Here is a 17,926-nt window from a genome sequence, read left to right as displayed (position 1 = left end):
CATAATATGTTGATCAATCACAACGCAATTAGCGATAAATGTTGTTGAAATTAATCAGTGAACTCATAAGTTTATTAACTCCATATAAATTATATATTGAAGAATTACTGTGATAAAGTCAGCTACCATGTTTTCTCAAACTGTAACCGTTCGAGAGGTGCCGCATTAAATTTCGATATGAAACTAATTATTAGTTTATGAACAAATTGAGGAATCTAAATTTTTGTATCGAATATATTTATGATATGCTTAAGGATCCGATAACAAAAAGTCTCATCCATAAATATTATGAAAGCGCTTATAATAATGACGGCTTATTGATGACTATGCGCAACTGCATATCATACCATGAATGATTAACTATTAAAATTCCTCATCTGTTTTGATTTTGTACGTCTCTTAATATGTTCTGCATGCATAATGACATATAGATGAATTAATGTACAAATCAAACGTTCTGAAGGGTTTACTTGAAAATTTTGCTCATAACTACTTAGTTTATAAATAAGGACTGCACTATGATTAATGGGGGTCTTGAGCTGATGTTCAATTCAGTGACTGTATTTCTCTGCTCTAGTTTAAGTTTAAAGCTAAAATGAGTGTTAACTCCTGATCAGGCTTATCTAATACTCATAATAAATGATTATTCGGCCAAGTGGGATAATGTAAGATTAAATATATAATTATATCCATGTATTCTAATAAAAGCCTACCACTTTTGCCACTTGTCAATACCATAGCCCTCCTCACCTTTTTTTTAACCAATTTTCATATATGGTCCTTATCTTTTAAGCCATTTCAAATATATGACATTAAAATTATAGGTTTATTCCAACTAAATCCATTACTACACATAATAAGTATTCTCCATATGGATTGACAATAGACGATTAGTGAATTTTGAAGTGTTAATTACAGTGTTTATTATGGTTTATATTCAAAATAATAAAAAATAAACATTCGATTCATAATATGTGGAATGAGAACAATCGACTTGGAGTAACTTCTGATAACGTCAGCGGCTAAGACTTAGCCTTAATATCAAAAATACATATGATTTTAAAACTAAAAGTTTTCGGGTTGACCCGAAACCTAGAATTCGGACCCAAGAACCAGCCCGAATTTCTTCGGTTCAGCTTCGGGTTAGTGTTTTCTTGGGTTCGAGTTTCTCGGGTCAGGTTAGTTTGGGTTAAGGTACAGGTTTTCTTGGGTTGGGTTTCATGTTACGGGTAAAAGTGGCAGCCCTACTTTTAACGATTATAAATAAGAATCACTACATTCATTTTATGCAACTTTAAATCTTCTAATATTCTTTTAACTCATAATAATCACTATTATTTGAACATGATTTTAATGTTAGTATGTATTTTTCATTTTTCTGGCAATTACATTCATATGAAATAAACAAATCATTTTGTTATATTTAAATTTTCGGTTTTTATGTTGCTTTATTATACAATTTTAATTGTAAAATATAAAGTTAATTAAAAATTTGTCATACACAGAATATTAATGACAACAAATTTATCATGAGCAATCAATTTCAAATTGTAAAGATTCTCAAATGACATCATATTAATTTATTAAAAGCTATGATATTTTATGTGCATGAATATTTTTTTATTAGCATCATGGATATGTATTATCATTTATCTAGAGTTGGTATGTACTTGGAGAACCTTTTTGTCACACGGACAGCTATATATAGCTATATTAAGAGTTATAAGCAGACCTATATGTTATTTTATTAAGAGTTACAAGTAGACATGAAATAAAAATTTCGATTTTTGATAAACAATGTAAACCTGCTAATACAACACAAATGTTGCGTAAAAGAAAGTTTTTACCTATTTGTAACATATTTGTGTAATCTTAGTTATGTAATTTTAATTTAATTGTAATTGTATTAACAATATTTAATCAATTTATTGACTGTATTTCACTTAATGGTCAAAGTTTAAAATTTTCAACAATTACCCATGTAATACACGGTCCTCAAACTAGTATATTTATATATGGCTATTATAATCATTTATATTATAATAGGTCAAAATATTAACTATACCTTATTATATATTAGTTTGGTAATTGTTGATGGGCCATATTACCTATAACTAACTAATAAAGGGTTTCCCTTGGGTGTATATAAAGAGAGATAAATATTAACATCATAACTCAATCACACACACATAACAATATTGTGTGTCTCATCTCTCATAAATCGGGTTCCCCTCAAGAACCCTAACACCATCCTTAACTATACATCCTAAAGGGGAACTCGACCAAGCTGACAACCATGTCGTCTACATCCTTCTCTGTTGCGGTTACTACTCTCTCTACTGTAACAGGTTCATAGGTTTATTTTTTATTCATGTTATTTATTACTTACATGAATAACCGTCAACACAGATTATAAGGACATTTTGTTTTATACATTTTTAAACAACCTGCATATTTTATAGCTTGATATATGCACTTTTCGACAACTTTTTCATTTTTCATCTTATCAATTCACATAAAGCGCAAACCGTGAAACCAAACCAGAACCAAACCGTTACTAACGGTTCGGTTCGGTTTGGTTTCAAAAGTTAACGGTTTGGTTTTGGTTTTCAAAAATCAAAAACCGTTAGTAACGGTTTGGCTACGGGTTGGCCTAAAAACCGTCAAAACCGGACCGTAAACACCCCTAGGTGAAAATGTTAAACCATATTTATGTTTCAAAACAATAGATGTACAGATTGTTGTGAAACTATATATTTGGGTTTTTAATTAAAAAAACAATATCATTTAAAAGACATATAATATATGAATTGTTAACTCGTTAATGAGCTTAATTAACTTTAGTATTTTTGTTAGTTAAAGTTTTTTTTAGGCAAACTCAATTTCGAACGAGCGTGTACAAATTACTTGCTATTGATTTGCATCAAGTTTACATAAGAGACTAGGTAGCTCCAAAAACATTTGTAGTTAAAAATGTTTTTTGTTTTTTAAAGAGGTAAAATGTTTTGGTGCTTTTAAGTGCTTTTGGAGGGGCATGTTGGACATTTTATCTTTTCAAAAAGCAAAAAGCATTTTTAACAAGAAATCCCAAACACATATTAACACTTTTATTTTGTAGTTAAACACTTACATAAAAAATTTGATATGATTGTGGAGCAAACTCAAAAAAGAGAAAGAAAAGTTCGGTAAAAGTGTATAAACAAAGTGGACCACTTCTAAGATTAGCCGCAATCAACGGAAAGAAGAAAATACAAGTGTCTATTGTGCACCACTTTACGGGTTACACTTTTATTAAAGTTGAAATCAGATAATTACAAAACGCCCTCCATCTTTACCTATCTCCAATCTTACCACAATTAATTCTTCTCTCTTAACTGTATTTTTTTTACTTGTGTAATCGTGTTTCACTCAGCTAATTAAGTTTTTCTGATTGATAGTTTAGAAAATAGCTCTTTCCATATAAGTAAGCTTCCATGATGCAATTCATTTGTCACAATTGATAATGCAAGCTATGCATTACCTTATTTATTCTGAGTATTCCAAAATCCAAAATGGTATCCTACATCATTTACCAAGTGGAGCTTTTGACCCCGCATTAATCATACATAACAAACTACACAAACGTATCTGGCAATCTACAATTTACTATCATTGTATTGAACAAGTAAGATTACGTTTTGATGTATTCTTAAAAGCATGTGGTTACACATTGTCGCATTTGTTTTCAATTTCATATGAGCTAAACATTTCCTCGTTGATTTATTGTACTTCAAGTTATGGGGTCTTCAAAACAACAGGGCTCGAATGTGGTTACTTATTCAACATGAGAGAGTAAAGATGGTAGCGGATGTTTGATTGTTGGAGACTTGATTTAGTGGTTCTTGAAGAATTCATCTATAAAGGTGGATTCTTCATCTATAAAGGTGGATTCATAGATGTAAAGATGTGCTTTAGATGGTGTCACAAGAAGCCAGAGGTCATCAAAGATGGATTTGACAAGACACAATGAGAGGGTTCACTAATATATTGAGTACGACTTCAATTTCATGACAAGGTATATTAAGAGTGGACATAGGAAATAGAGTTGATGGTTTGTATGGGACGACGATCAGTAAGTTGTCAGTCATGATCCATTTGCTGATCCATTTCATTTCACCACCACCACGACCCAACCCCCCTCATCAATTACCGAAGCTTCCACCCAACACCACCTCTACCTCATCGTTGTTGACACGTTCTCCACAATGGCGGATCCAGCATACAAACGGGTGGTTCCCCGGAACCACCCGAGTTTCGAAATAATAGTGTACGGATATATAGAAGACGCGTATGAACCACCTTATAAATTAAGAGGGAACCACCTAAAAAAAATTCCTGGATCCGCCACTGGTTCTCCAGCCTTACACTTCACCGTTAGTGACCAAAGTAATAAATAGAAAGCTTGGACCTGTTTTGTATATGCCTTTTCTTTTAAAAAAAACAACCATTTCATCCCGAGTATAGCTCTAATTGTAACCAAATTAACATTACATATAAAGAACAATTTTAACTTGTACTTTTTTTTGTCTTATATACCCAATCTAGCCCACCCGTTTTAGTAGATATAGTGATAAGATGTTGCTGGATTAAGACAATGATGTTTTGCGGTTGATGGCCGATGTTGTTCCAAGAGTGAGTAAAAGAAAAGTCAAAACATAATAAAAAAATTAACTAAAAGTAATTTATTTTAAAGAATAAATAAGAAACAAAAAAGAACTACTTGAGCGGATGTCCGAAAGGAAGAGCATTCACATTTGTCTCCTGCAACAAAACCCCCTTTCCTTGGTTATTGGTTTTGGACATCTTTTGAGCATATAAAAATCATAGCCTGCTTTCCCATTATATATTTACATTGCCAAAAGCTATAATAATACGTAAGTGGGAATTGAGATGGACTTTTTTTGCAAATAAAGACAAACAAAAACAGTTAATAACCATTTTACTTGGTGTACTTATTCTAAACAAGTTATATAATTTTTTATTTTTTTTATAATTTAAAACTAACAGTTTGATAGTATAAACGATTAGTTTCGCTTATCTGTTACTAAAATCTAGAACCTTAATTTTAAGGAAAATAACTACAAATAGGGATAACTTGCATTGCTCTATCTTTCAAACCGGATAACATCCAGAATCTTCTCAAATTGGATAACATTTATTAGACCATGAGTAGTCATAAAGCTCCACTACCAGGGGTTATGCGACATGTGGCGCCCAGTCAGAGTTATGGTTTTGTACAAAAACAAGCTGTAGTCATAACTCTCCACATCCAGGGGTTATGCGCCACGTGGCGCCCAGTCACTTTTACACTTTTTGTTTTTTTTTTTAATTTTTAATAAGAATAATCAAATAACAATAATATTTTATTAAATAAATATTACAAGAAAATAAAAAAACACTATTCGTCGTTGTCGGGGAAACCATGCACCCTTGTATGTGCCTCGTAAAGACGTTGTAGATCGTTAACGTTGGGCTCTCTCAGATAATGTGGTAGATCGCTAATCTCACCCGTAACGGAACTCATATACTGTGTCGCGAACATAATCGCACTCGTAACCGCCTGTTCCTCCTCCACGTCCTGGGCTTCTTGGTCGGGCCCGAAAAACTGTTTATATATAGATGGAGGATCCACATATAGTGAATTTTGTGTAAGGAATTTTTATAGAGTTGAAAGAGAATTTTTATAAATTTGATGAGGTTTGATTGGGGATGAAATGGTTTAATATATAGGAAATAATTTTTTTTTAATTCTCCAACGGTAAAAAAAACGGTCTAATTTTGATTAATGTGTCATTCTCAGCGTTTTGTATACAACGCACACAAAATGGAAATCAACATAACGCAGGGGGGGGGGCGGTGTACCCCCCCGCGTTTTGCTTCATAATGTTGGTGGCAAAGCCACCACTACGGGTGGTCTTATAAAGTGGTGACTTATTATTCATGGTAACGAATGACTGGTTACTATTGTTGCACATTATCTTTCCATGTTTCTCCTGGGCAGGGGGTTGTTCAATTCTCCTCACACCATACCCAATGGTAGTTGCCACATCACCAACCTCAAATCCATCACAATTAATGGAATTTGGTAGGGATGGTGGTGTGGTGTGATAGGAATCTACCAAGTCCAAGTCCAAGTCCAAACCCTCAATGTTCATATTTTCTTGGAAACCACCCCTCACAGCGTGATAGCCATCACGCAAACACCCCCCATCACGCGTGATGGGGCACTGGCGGCGGTGTACGTGAGGCCATCACGCGTGATGGAGGCCGGTCACGCTCCACCCCGGGTCCCCTAACTTAACCATAGTTCAAATCAAAAGGAAAGAGACATCATCATCAATGACCACCACCAATTTTAACAAAAACTATAGAGAAATAAGACTGTTCGCAATCTACAAGTTATCCAACCCAAAACGCTAGAGCACAACGGCGACCCACCCCACTCCCCTAAAGGCGTTTTGGGTGACTTTTCGTGGTGCAACTTTATATACATAACTTTGAAGGGTCGCGTTTTGTGAGAGAGGGAGAGAGTGAGGGGGTAATAAATGTATGAGAATTATTATGATCTTTTGACCAGTAGACCACATTTTATAAAACTCTCAAATGCTGACTGGATCACCACGTTTCACAAAACATCTAAGTGTGAAAAGGTATGATTACGTATGTTCCAAGGACAAACTTGATTTCATTCCTTTACACATAATTCTACATTACACATATGTACATGTATTATATTAATAAGATTGTCACATATATCCCTCCTTAATCATCGTAATTACATAATTTCCCAATGTAAAATTTCTAATTACATATATCCCATTCTAACATTTAATTACTCTTTTATCCTTTTCAATTTACTAAGACCATGTGTAGTCATAAAGCCCCACTACCAGGCATTATACGTCACGTGGCGCCCAGTCAGAGTTATGGTTTTTTACAAAAACAGGCTGTAGTCATAACTCTCCACCCCCAGGCATTATGCGCCACGTGACGCCCAGTCACTTTTACACTTTTTTTTTAATTTTTAATAAAGAATAATCAAATAACAGTAATATTTTATTAAATAAATATTACATGAAAATAAAAAAAACTACTCGTCGTCATTGTCGTCGTCGTCGTCTTCGCCCTCTTCGTCGTCGTCGTCTTCATCCTCTTCGTCTTCATAGTCTTCGCCATCGTCGTCGTCGTCATCATCATCGTTTTCATTGTTGCCCTCGTTTTGATCATCGTTTTCACCAGGCAAAGGCCTATACATCCAAATATGTTGGACCAAATCCTCCTTTAGTGCGTTATGTATCTCTCTTGACCGCATGGAATCCGAGTTTTCGAGTCTTTGCTCCATACTTGCCGAAGTCTGTGGTGGATCCGGGTCCGGTATGAAAGTTGGACATATTGCTCTTCCCTCGTCCTCGATGATCATGTTATGCATTATGATACACGCATACATAGCACATTTCATTCTTTCTAAAGACCTTAGACGACAAGGATTTTTAACAAAATGCCATCGTTGTTGAAGAACACCAAAACACCTCTCGATATCCTTTCTCGCAGACTCTTGCACTTTCTTAAAATACTGTCTTTTTTCATCCATCTGGTCTCTGAACGTTTTAATGATTATCGCATACTCTAGATATATTCCATCACCCAGATAGTACCCATGATGGTTGAAGTTATCGTTAGCCCAAAACGGAGCGACGGGAACGGTCCTAAATATGTAACTCTCCATCACAGGAGACTGCTCTAATACGGTTATGTCATTATTGGAACCGGGAACACCAAAGAATGCCGACCAAATTCAAAGGTCGTATGTAGCAATCGTTTGAAGGCTGACTGTTGGTCCCTTTTGGTCACCTCGTGTGAATTGACCTCGTCATGCAGTTGGACAATTAGCCCATTCTCAATGCATGCAATCTACACTCCCTATCATGTCGGGGAAACCATGCACCCTTGTATGTGCCTCGTAAAGACGTTGTAGATCGTTATAGTTGGGCTCTCTTAGATAATGTGGTCTATATAGTTTCAATATTCATATATTTTACAAAACTTTTATAAAATAAACGATTAAATTTAGACAAGTGATAAAACTATTTAAAAAAAAAACAAAACGTACCGTAACAAAAGTACTCCAAGGTGTCCCGAGTTGTTTTGTCGGCCATATTTAAATACTTGTCGTTGATGTCGGCCGTGTTTCCGTAGGCGAGCATGCGTACAGCTGACGTAACCTTCTGAATAGTCGTGAATCCTAGCGTCCCTCGACCGTCAGGCTTTTGCTTAAAGTAATCAACCTCACGCTCCAAATCATTGGTGATGTGCATAAATAAATTTTTAGACATCTGAAAACGATGCCTAAAGGTCTTCGGGTTCTTGTATCTCAGCGAGTTGCAGAAGTAATCCGCCATCAACCGGCTGTTGGCTTCTGTACGATCTAGTTCGATATATGCTCTTTTTGAAACGGGGTGGTGGTGGAGAGCTAATCGCACTCGTAACGGAACTCATATAAGATGTCGCGAGCATAATCGCACTTGTAACAGCCTGTTCCTCCGCCACGTCCTCGGCTTGTTGGTCGGACCCGAAAAACTGTTTATATATAGATGGAGGATCCATTTATATAGTGAATTTTGTATGAGAAATTATAGAGTTGAAAGAGAATTTTTATAAGTTTGATGAGTTTTGATTGGGAATGAGTTGGTTTAATATATAGGAAATAATTTTTTTTGTATTCTCCAACGGTTTAAATGCAATGGCTACTTTTTGATCTTTGTGCCATTTCCAATCGTTGTATACAAAACGTTCAAAAAAATAGCCAAAACGCCGGGGGGGGGGGGGGGGCGTGTACCCCAGGAGTTATACCATAAACGCTGGCCGCAAAGCTCCATTACGGACGGTCTAAGCCCTAGTGAAAATTCCAAACGTCAGCCTCTCTCCATTCGCCATTGCTTCACAACTTCGACCTCTCCATTCACTCGACTCTTTGCCAATCAAAGACCGAAGACCCCTTTGCCGTTCGATTCTTCTTTTGGCGAGATCGTCTGCCCTAACCTGCAATACAGGCTGCCATTCACGCCGCAAACTGTAGGGCTGTAAGCGAACCGGACGTCCGTCGTCCGTTCGGCAAGAAGTTCGTTTATGTTCGTCCGTTTAATAAACGAACCGGACATGGACACAAAAATTTCGTTCGGTAAGCTTATTGGACGAACACGGACAAGGGACAAGTCCGTTCGATAGTGTTCGTGAACGTCCGGTAACGTTCGTCCGATTATGTCCGGTAATGTCCGGTAATGTCCGTCAGGTATCGTTAGTGTTTATATCTATCCAGTATTGTAATTTAACTGCAGAATTTCTAGTGTTATTAATAACACTTTTATATTACTACACATGTTTGATGTCTCTTATATTATAGTGATCCACTTTATGTTAATATATTAAGTGTTAAGTATATATGGATGTTATATGGTGTAATTCCTAATTTGTATGTGAATTTGTTTAGATATATGCTTGGTGTCAATATGCAACCGTTTATATTTGTCCATTAGTGTTCGTTGTCCATTAATATTCACATGTTTGTTTGTCCATTAAAGTCCATTAGTGTCCGTTTGCCCACTATTGTCCGTTAACGTCCGTTTAAAATATTAACGGACGGACATGGTCGGACACGGACAAACTCAATTTCTTAATGGATGGACACAGACATGAATTTTCGTTCGGTAGAGTGTTCGTGAACCGTCCTTTTGTCCGTCAAAATCTTAACGGACGGACACGGACATGCTCTCGTCCGGTTCGGTCCGGTTCGTGTACACCCCTAGTTGCCAATCAAAGACCGAAGACCCCCTTGCCGTTCGATTCTTCTTTTGGCGAGATCGTCTGCCCTAACCTGCAATACAGGCTGCCATTCACGCCGCAAAGTCAATAAGTGATAATTGGATAACAAATTAGTCAATTTGTGATTCTTATCATTGTTGGTTCTTCCCGTTTGCAATTTAAATGGTTGATTGGTTGGTTGTTTGCGAATTGTGACTTGCCGACTTGCAATTCTCTCTCTATAAGGTAAAAACTAGAAAGTGTTTTTAATTGCCGGTGAATTGTTTATTCCTTCAGTTAAGCAAGTTATTAAATTGCAAAGCCTCTAACATCGAATTATAAATAACAATAATTATGTATCAATTATTAATGATTACAAATTACTATACTAATATATACAATTTTTGAGTTTTGGTTCCGCAATGACCCTAATAGGCCAATTGACGAAACCTTATTGATATAGGCCATTTTCTTTTGTTCTTCTTTTTTGGGTTTTGTTTTAGTTCCAATCCGTAACGTATGCAATTAAAATCGACTGAATGCCAATTTTGGTTTCGTTTTAGTTCCGGTGACGCAACGAACGTGAAGGAAGACAACTGAATTCGTGTAGAATCACTACGTTTTGTTTTAATCTAATACTGTAACGAACGTAAAAAAACTAACCGAATTCCGATTTTTTAGTATGGTACCGTAACGAACAAGATGGAAACCGACCAAATTTGCGTAAACTAATCCCGCCTCAAGGCCCAGGATCGACAATGCCTGGGTTTTACCAATGTTTGAGTTTTACCAACCGATGTCACCCCATTGGCCCACCTCAATTTTTATAAATTTTTTGTTTTAATTTTGGATTTTGTTCTGGTTGAAATAAAACAAGTAACCGGAACTGGCTGAAGTCGCGTTAACTTACCAGCTCAACATTGGGATCGACAACGCTTGAGTTTTACCAACTTTCCCCGATGCAACACGCCAGGTAAAACACTAGTTATTATTTGTTGATCGAAGATAGTTAATTATTATTTATGTTGATCAGTTCTTCATGAAATTAATAGAAAACATGAATATAATATTAAATATATGAACATGTTACAGCATAGAGAGTGGAAACAAGAGTATGATGTAGTCAACATGTTTGCCATCTTGATTGAGTTCCCCTTTAGGATATATAGTTAAGAATGGAGTTATGGTTTTTGAGAGGAACCATGTTTTCGGGAGAGAGGAGGCACACAAATTTCTTATGTGTGTTTGATTAGGTTTTGATGTTAATTTGACCTCTCTCTTATATACACCAAATGGGAAACCATTTATTAGCTAGTAAGTGTTATATGGTCTATCAACAGTTATCAAACTAATTTATAATAATGTATAATTTAATTATTTTGATCTAATATTGTATAAATGATAATGATGGTTATATATATATATATGGGAAGGATTAAGAGAGAACTCTTAGTTAGGGAGAGAACTAGAGAACTCATAAGTAGAGGGTTACTTTTGGAAATTACCTCAATAGATAACAAATTGCGTCGCAATTCCCTGTATAACATTTCTCTTTCATGTAATGGAGTTTCCCAAACATCTATAGATCCTAAACCAACACAATTTGAAAACTAAGAACCCTAAATCATCAAATATATTCTATAGCGATCCTCTGCTTATGCGTAGTTATGCATAATCGCGTCTCCAACCTTAATTTCAACCATTGAACATTACAATTGAAGGTATCTTTAATTTCAGACTTTTATCTTTTCTTAATCATGTGTTTTTTTACTGATTTTCATTGTTTTCATATTAAAATAATTAGATATTGCTATATTTGCAAGTTCTACAATCAATTAATATACTCTAATTCCTGAATTTGGAGAATTTAGGTCAAAAACAACCATAATTGGTAGATTCTAGGTAAAAACTGGCCATTATTGTGTAGATATTAGGTGAAAAACGGGCTATTACTCGAAGAAAAATACATAATTTGCTTGCTTCATGCATTAATTAATCATGAGTTTATAAATTATTAGAAGATAACTGAGTATTATAAATGGATAATAATTTGTCATACAAAGTATTGCATATTTGTAATACCCTTACTATTGCATATACGTAAGACTGTTAGTATTGCATACGTGTAATACTATTAGTATTATATATTTACCACAATAAAATAAATGAAATTCTTTGATACACAATATTACAGTGTCATCTATGTGTAATGCAGTGTATTACATATGTCTAATACCGAGTTTTAAGTATTGCATATATGCAATAATATGTAATATGTACCAAGTATTGCATGTACATAATACTGTTATTATTATATATTTTGTAATAATACAACTTCTTTGAATAATCTTACTTTTAAAAATTTGTATATGTTGTAAATAATAAATAATCCAACTCAATAATCAATAAATACGTATTATTATTTTCTTATAATTGTTTTTGTTGTGTTTTCTCTCATCTATTTGTGCTACTTCATGAGAGCAGAGTATGGAATGAGCTTTCAATTGGACTTCTAGTTGTGGGTTGATGAATGGACTTATAGCAACACATGATTAGGATGCACTAGGCTTGTAGCTGCAATGGCTTGAAGGAACTTGTCATGTGATATTGAAGGCTTGGTCTGTCATGTTTTTGTATTACTCTGATGAATTCACTTGTCAGGTGATATATGAGATTTTAAAAAAATAAGTAGTCAAAATCATGATTTGTAATTTGATATGATTTTGACCTTTTACATTTATCATAATAAATTTTGATTGGATATTTGTAGGTTGGTTATTCGTAAGTCTATCATATGTGTAGTTGAAGTTCATCGTCATCACAATCTTATCAAAGTGTGTGTAATTGAAGTTCATGTATTATCAATTTTCTTTATGTTCATACGTAATGTGTCTTTTATCTTCTGTATATCATCATATAATCCTTTTGTAACTTTAATGTGTAAATTATGATTGGTTTTCTTCATGTATTATCCATGTAAATAAAGCTTTTGTTAAGAATATTTAATTAATGATCACGTATGTGCATTTATTTCCATATAAACGAATATATGATCTCATGTATAGTATGTACAATACTATAGATATGTATTAGCAGTTGCAGACTTCATAATGATAAAAAATATGAAATCATAAGATGCAGTAAGCAATGTTTTAGGCTGTATGGAATAAAAGGTTGGATTTCAAATATATTGGAGCTTCCTTCATTCCTTTTATCGAGCATAATGACGCGAATCGGGCTTTATGAGTTCTAATATGAGAATAGTAAGAGGTTGTTTTTACTGAATTAATAAAGTGAAGAACTGATACAGTAGTTTAATTATGAACATGGTAAGGTCAACAACCTTTTGCAATTTGTTGGGTTCTATTTCCATGGGTTTGACAATGTTCTATTCGCTACCTGTCCCAACGAACCTGTTTAAAAATCCGGACTGGCCCATATTTCGTGTATTACATTCAACCTATATTCAACCTTATATGATTGTATTAAATATGTCAAAAAGATTCTACATTCATAAAATGGATAACATGTGTATTTGTGAGCGTATGATTACGGGTTTAAACTGTAACATACAAAAACATGTTTGAAACAACAATTGATACCATGCATAACAAGTACTGTAATATTTGTATTCACTTTCAAACTCAAACAACCAATACGCAAAATTTTACATATTATACCAACTAGCTATCATGTTTATCAATATGCCCGTACAATCAATAATATAACAACTATTTACTGTCAATGAAGTAAAAAACAGATATATTTTTAGGTGCACTCGCATTTGATATTTGTTTTTTGATTTCCTCGCGCAGTAGAACATACATTGACGTGATCCTGGGCTTCTATATTTTTTCCCAACAGTCAATAACATTGCCATAGAACTCTTTGTCTGAAAGCACACTTTCAAAAAATGCCCTCATTTCTAGACGATACCCAATTGCAACTATATCTTTCCTGCATAACATATTTTACAACAAGTTCAGTTTTGCGATTAACACTAATACATGTAACTTTTACATACATGCGTATACTAATAATATTACATAATGTATTGCATGTATGCAATACTAATGCATTACTTGTATACAATACTACAGCAATGTGTTGTGACATTCATGCATTGGTGCTCCATATACGTAACAAATAACTGCTGAATATATGTAGTACAATAGGCTGTTCTACAGTACATAATAGACAAGTGATCCTTATATGTAATACAACATGCCACATATTTATTTAATGGACAAGCATAATGTACATGGAATACAACTTACTAAATGTGCGTATGATATATAAATGTTGCATACAAGTATTATAACCAACTATATATGTACTGTACATATAAGTGATGAATCAACTATGCACTACATATATGTAATACTTGGTAAATCATGTAAAATACAAAAAATGATATCAATACGTGCATCGTTCATATCTTTCATCTATAATCAATGCATAACTTAATGTTTGTCATCACTCTAGTACTACGTTCACCATTTCATATATGCAAAATGACTAGAATATAGAATAATACATCATTTATGAACTACATATATAATATTAGACTAGTCGTTTAAGCCCCCTAAACTGATAACGATGTCTAATAGTACATATCCGCACTTTTATAACTTTTGTCAATAATTGATGTAAAAAGTAATGTTCATAGACAATATATTTTTGAGATTTTATCTTGTTTTTGTTATTACCTATATGTGTTATAACTAAGTGTTAACAAACAGGCTAAACATTACATATATTGCATGTATGTGTACCTAAACAAACATCATACCATTCTTGTCAATATACGATACATGTATACAATAAACAAAAGTACACATGTTACGCCGACCTAACTGAATTATAATGTGATGTGCATATCCATTCTAAACGAATATGCTCTAACATAAACAGTTATATGTTTGACTAACATAAATTGGAAAGCTATGTAATTGGACATATGATTTATGTATTGCGCACATGCAATGTTTAACAAGACGTTCAAAATTTGACCTGATATCATTATGCTATCATTCAATTAAAAACAAACAAGCACCGCATACGTGCAATAAACATAAATACATATTGTTGCATCAAGTTAGCCATAGTGTAATGTAATACATCTATGCAATGTATACCAATATGCTCGTATAAGGTAACATTACTGTGTTCTGGAAAGCACATCTAAAAAATATCAATCAAGCACATCAATAATGCACTACATATATGCAATCAAACAAATACTAACTTATATCAATATATTATTGTTCGATTTAAAAAATAAACACAAAACAAAGTATAGTGCGTATGTGAATTGATATAAACGAAATAATTTCGATTTACTAACAAAACACACAATAACACCGTATATTGAGCCACATCCGTGCAATACACCTATGATTCTTGTACTACATATGTGCAATCAGACAGATACGAGCTGGTATCAACACATTATTACTCGATTTACACAAAAAAACACACATAAACAGAGAATCGACTAATATATTTTCCGATTCACTGTAATACGAATGATATACACATGAAACGCATGATAAAACCTTGTAGGAACGATCACCTGATGGTGTTCTTTGGTGTAATCGACTGATTTCGCAATGAATCAGACAAATTTTGCAGGTAGATAGGATGAACCCTATGTTAGGGGAGATGGTGTGCGAGCGATAGAGAGAGAGATAGAGAGAGAGAGTGGATACATATATTGTGTATGCCTAATTTACCCTTTTATTTTAAAACCCTGTTTTTTTTTTGTTTTTTTTTCACTCATTTAATTAGTAAAATCAATAGATTTGAAGGAGTTCTCTAGTTCTCCCATTTGTAGGAGTTCTCCCTAAATCCTACCCATATATATATATATATATATATATATATATATATATATATAGAAAATGGTTCAAATAAAAAACAATTGTTTTGTGAGAAGTGTGAGCAGACTTTAAAATAAAGCACACCATCTGAACGAGACTCTATAACAGGTAAATACAAAACTATACAACTTTTAGAAACTACCAATCTCAACCACTAGATCCTAGATCCAATGGTGTACATCTATTCTTATGCTTCTCACAAAACTATTTTTTTCATTAACCATACCCTATACACACACACACACACACACACACACACACATAGAATTGATTTCTTTTGAAAACCATTTTGAGTTTTAAGAACTCAAAAGAACTCAACATAACAAATTTTTTTCACACATATGTAACACGTAAGTGTAAGTAACGTAAAAAATTACAGTATATTTTTACACACCGAATCGACTTATTACACATGTGTAACTAACATTTAAACTTCTGTAATCATCAAAAATATTTATTCTCAATTTTGGACCACACATTTAATTAAATGATATGAAATACGTGGCTGAGATTAAATTTAATTAAAAAATGAATCAGGAAAGGGAATAAGTATTTTTGGTGATTACACAAGTTTAAATGTTCGTTATACATGTGTAATAAGTTGATTTGATGTGTAAAAAAATACTGTAATTTTTTGTACAATACTTACACTTACGTATTACACATGTGTAAAAAAATTCAATAAAAATTGTTACGTTGAGTTCTTTCGAGTTTTTAAAACTCAAAGTGGTTCTCAAAAGAAATCAATCATATATATATATATATGATGAGTATCATTACAGAACTCATAAATTATTTAAGAACTTGAAGGAACCTTTGAAAACAAACATTTTTATAAATTTTTTGTATGTTAGTGTTATTTGAGTGTAGTTTTATCATTTCTTATATCTATATTTACGATAACAATTTTGAAAATTAGTTTTTATACAATTCTATGTTTTTTTACACATATGTAAATTTGTTAGTACATAAATGTTACACATATGTAAACTTGTGATTATAACATGTAATAAATTTTTTTATATAAAATATGATAAAACGACTCTTGAATAATGTTAATGTATACAAAAATTTTTAAAAAATGTTTGGTTGTCAAGAATTCCTAAGAATTCTTAACTTTTTTAGAGTTCTTAAATGATACCAACCCTATATATATTCTTACATTTTATTAGTTAATAATTGATTATTTTCATTGCTTTCTGGTAATTTGTCTATATGTTATTATGCATGCTAAACATATTAAGAAACATACAAAATCAAAACGTGTGAGGAAAAATTAATAGTTAATATTCATGGTACGATATGTAGTCGTACATGGTCATCAATAAATTCGTCATGATTATAAGCACTTTCATAATACTTATGGATGATAGACCTTTAGTTATAGGATCCTTAAGCATATCATGAATGTATTCGATACGCAAATTTAGCCTACTTTCATTAAACGAATAAATTTATATCTGTTAGTGCTTAATGTCTATTGCTTAGGTTTTGTAGGTCTTGTATTGCATAGATATCAGTGTATGTGTAATGTTTTGTAATGTTAAAGTGTATATGTGTTATATGCCGTATAACTTATGCGGCGCATATCATATGCTTTGTATATGATATACGGCGTATAAGTATCTTGTTTATCTATAAATAGGTGGCTTGACATATGCGCTCATAACTTTTGGTCCAATTAGTATATGGTATGATATTTTGCCATATTCTATATGTACTTTACTACTGCTGATTAATATAAAGAAGTTTAAAGAGATACTATTGTTTTTTCATCTTTTTTATGGATACATCACATAACATTTGCTTGTAGATATCACTCTAAACATTCATGTACGTCAATTCAACATTCCTACAAGTGATATCAGAGACTAGGACTCGGTATCTACTTTGGAAACCACAATTTCATCTATTTTCTACTTATTTTTCATCATTTTTGAATATTTATCCATTCAAACCTTACCAAAAGTTCACAAAATGTTATATACTTAGTTTGGATATGTTTCCCAAAGTATCAGATCTTTACATGTTTTGTCTCACACACAAAAAATGCAAAAATGTTCCTTTTTTACGTTATGCGGCGTATAATTCTTCTCCGTATAATCTTACACGCTGTATGACCATATAAGTGTTTCTCCATGTATAATCTTCTAAGCCAAAACTACTGAACATATACGCCGTATAATTCATACTTAAACGTTGTATAA

Source organism: Bidens hawaiensis, unplaced genomic scaffold (genome assembly GCF_021521415.1).
Source record: "Bidens hawaiensis isolate Kalapana, Puna unplaced genomic scaffold, B.hawaiensis_p1.1 tig00010808_1, whole genome shotgun sequence".
Lineage (NCBI taxonomy): Eukaryota > Viridiplantae > Streptophyta > Magnoliopsida > Asterales > Asteraceae > Bidens > Bidens hawaiensis.
Note: the sequence above shows the minus strand (reverse complement) of the source record.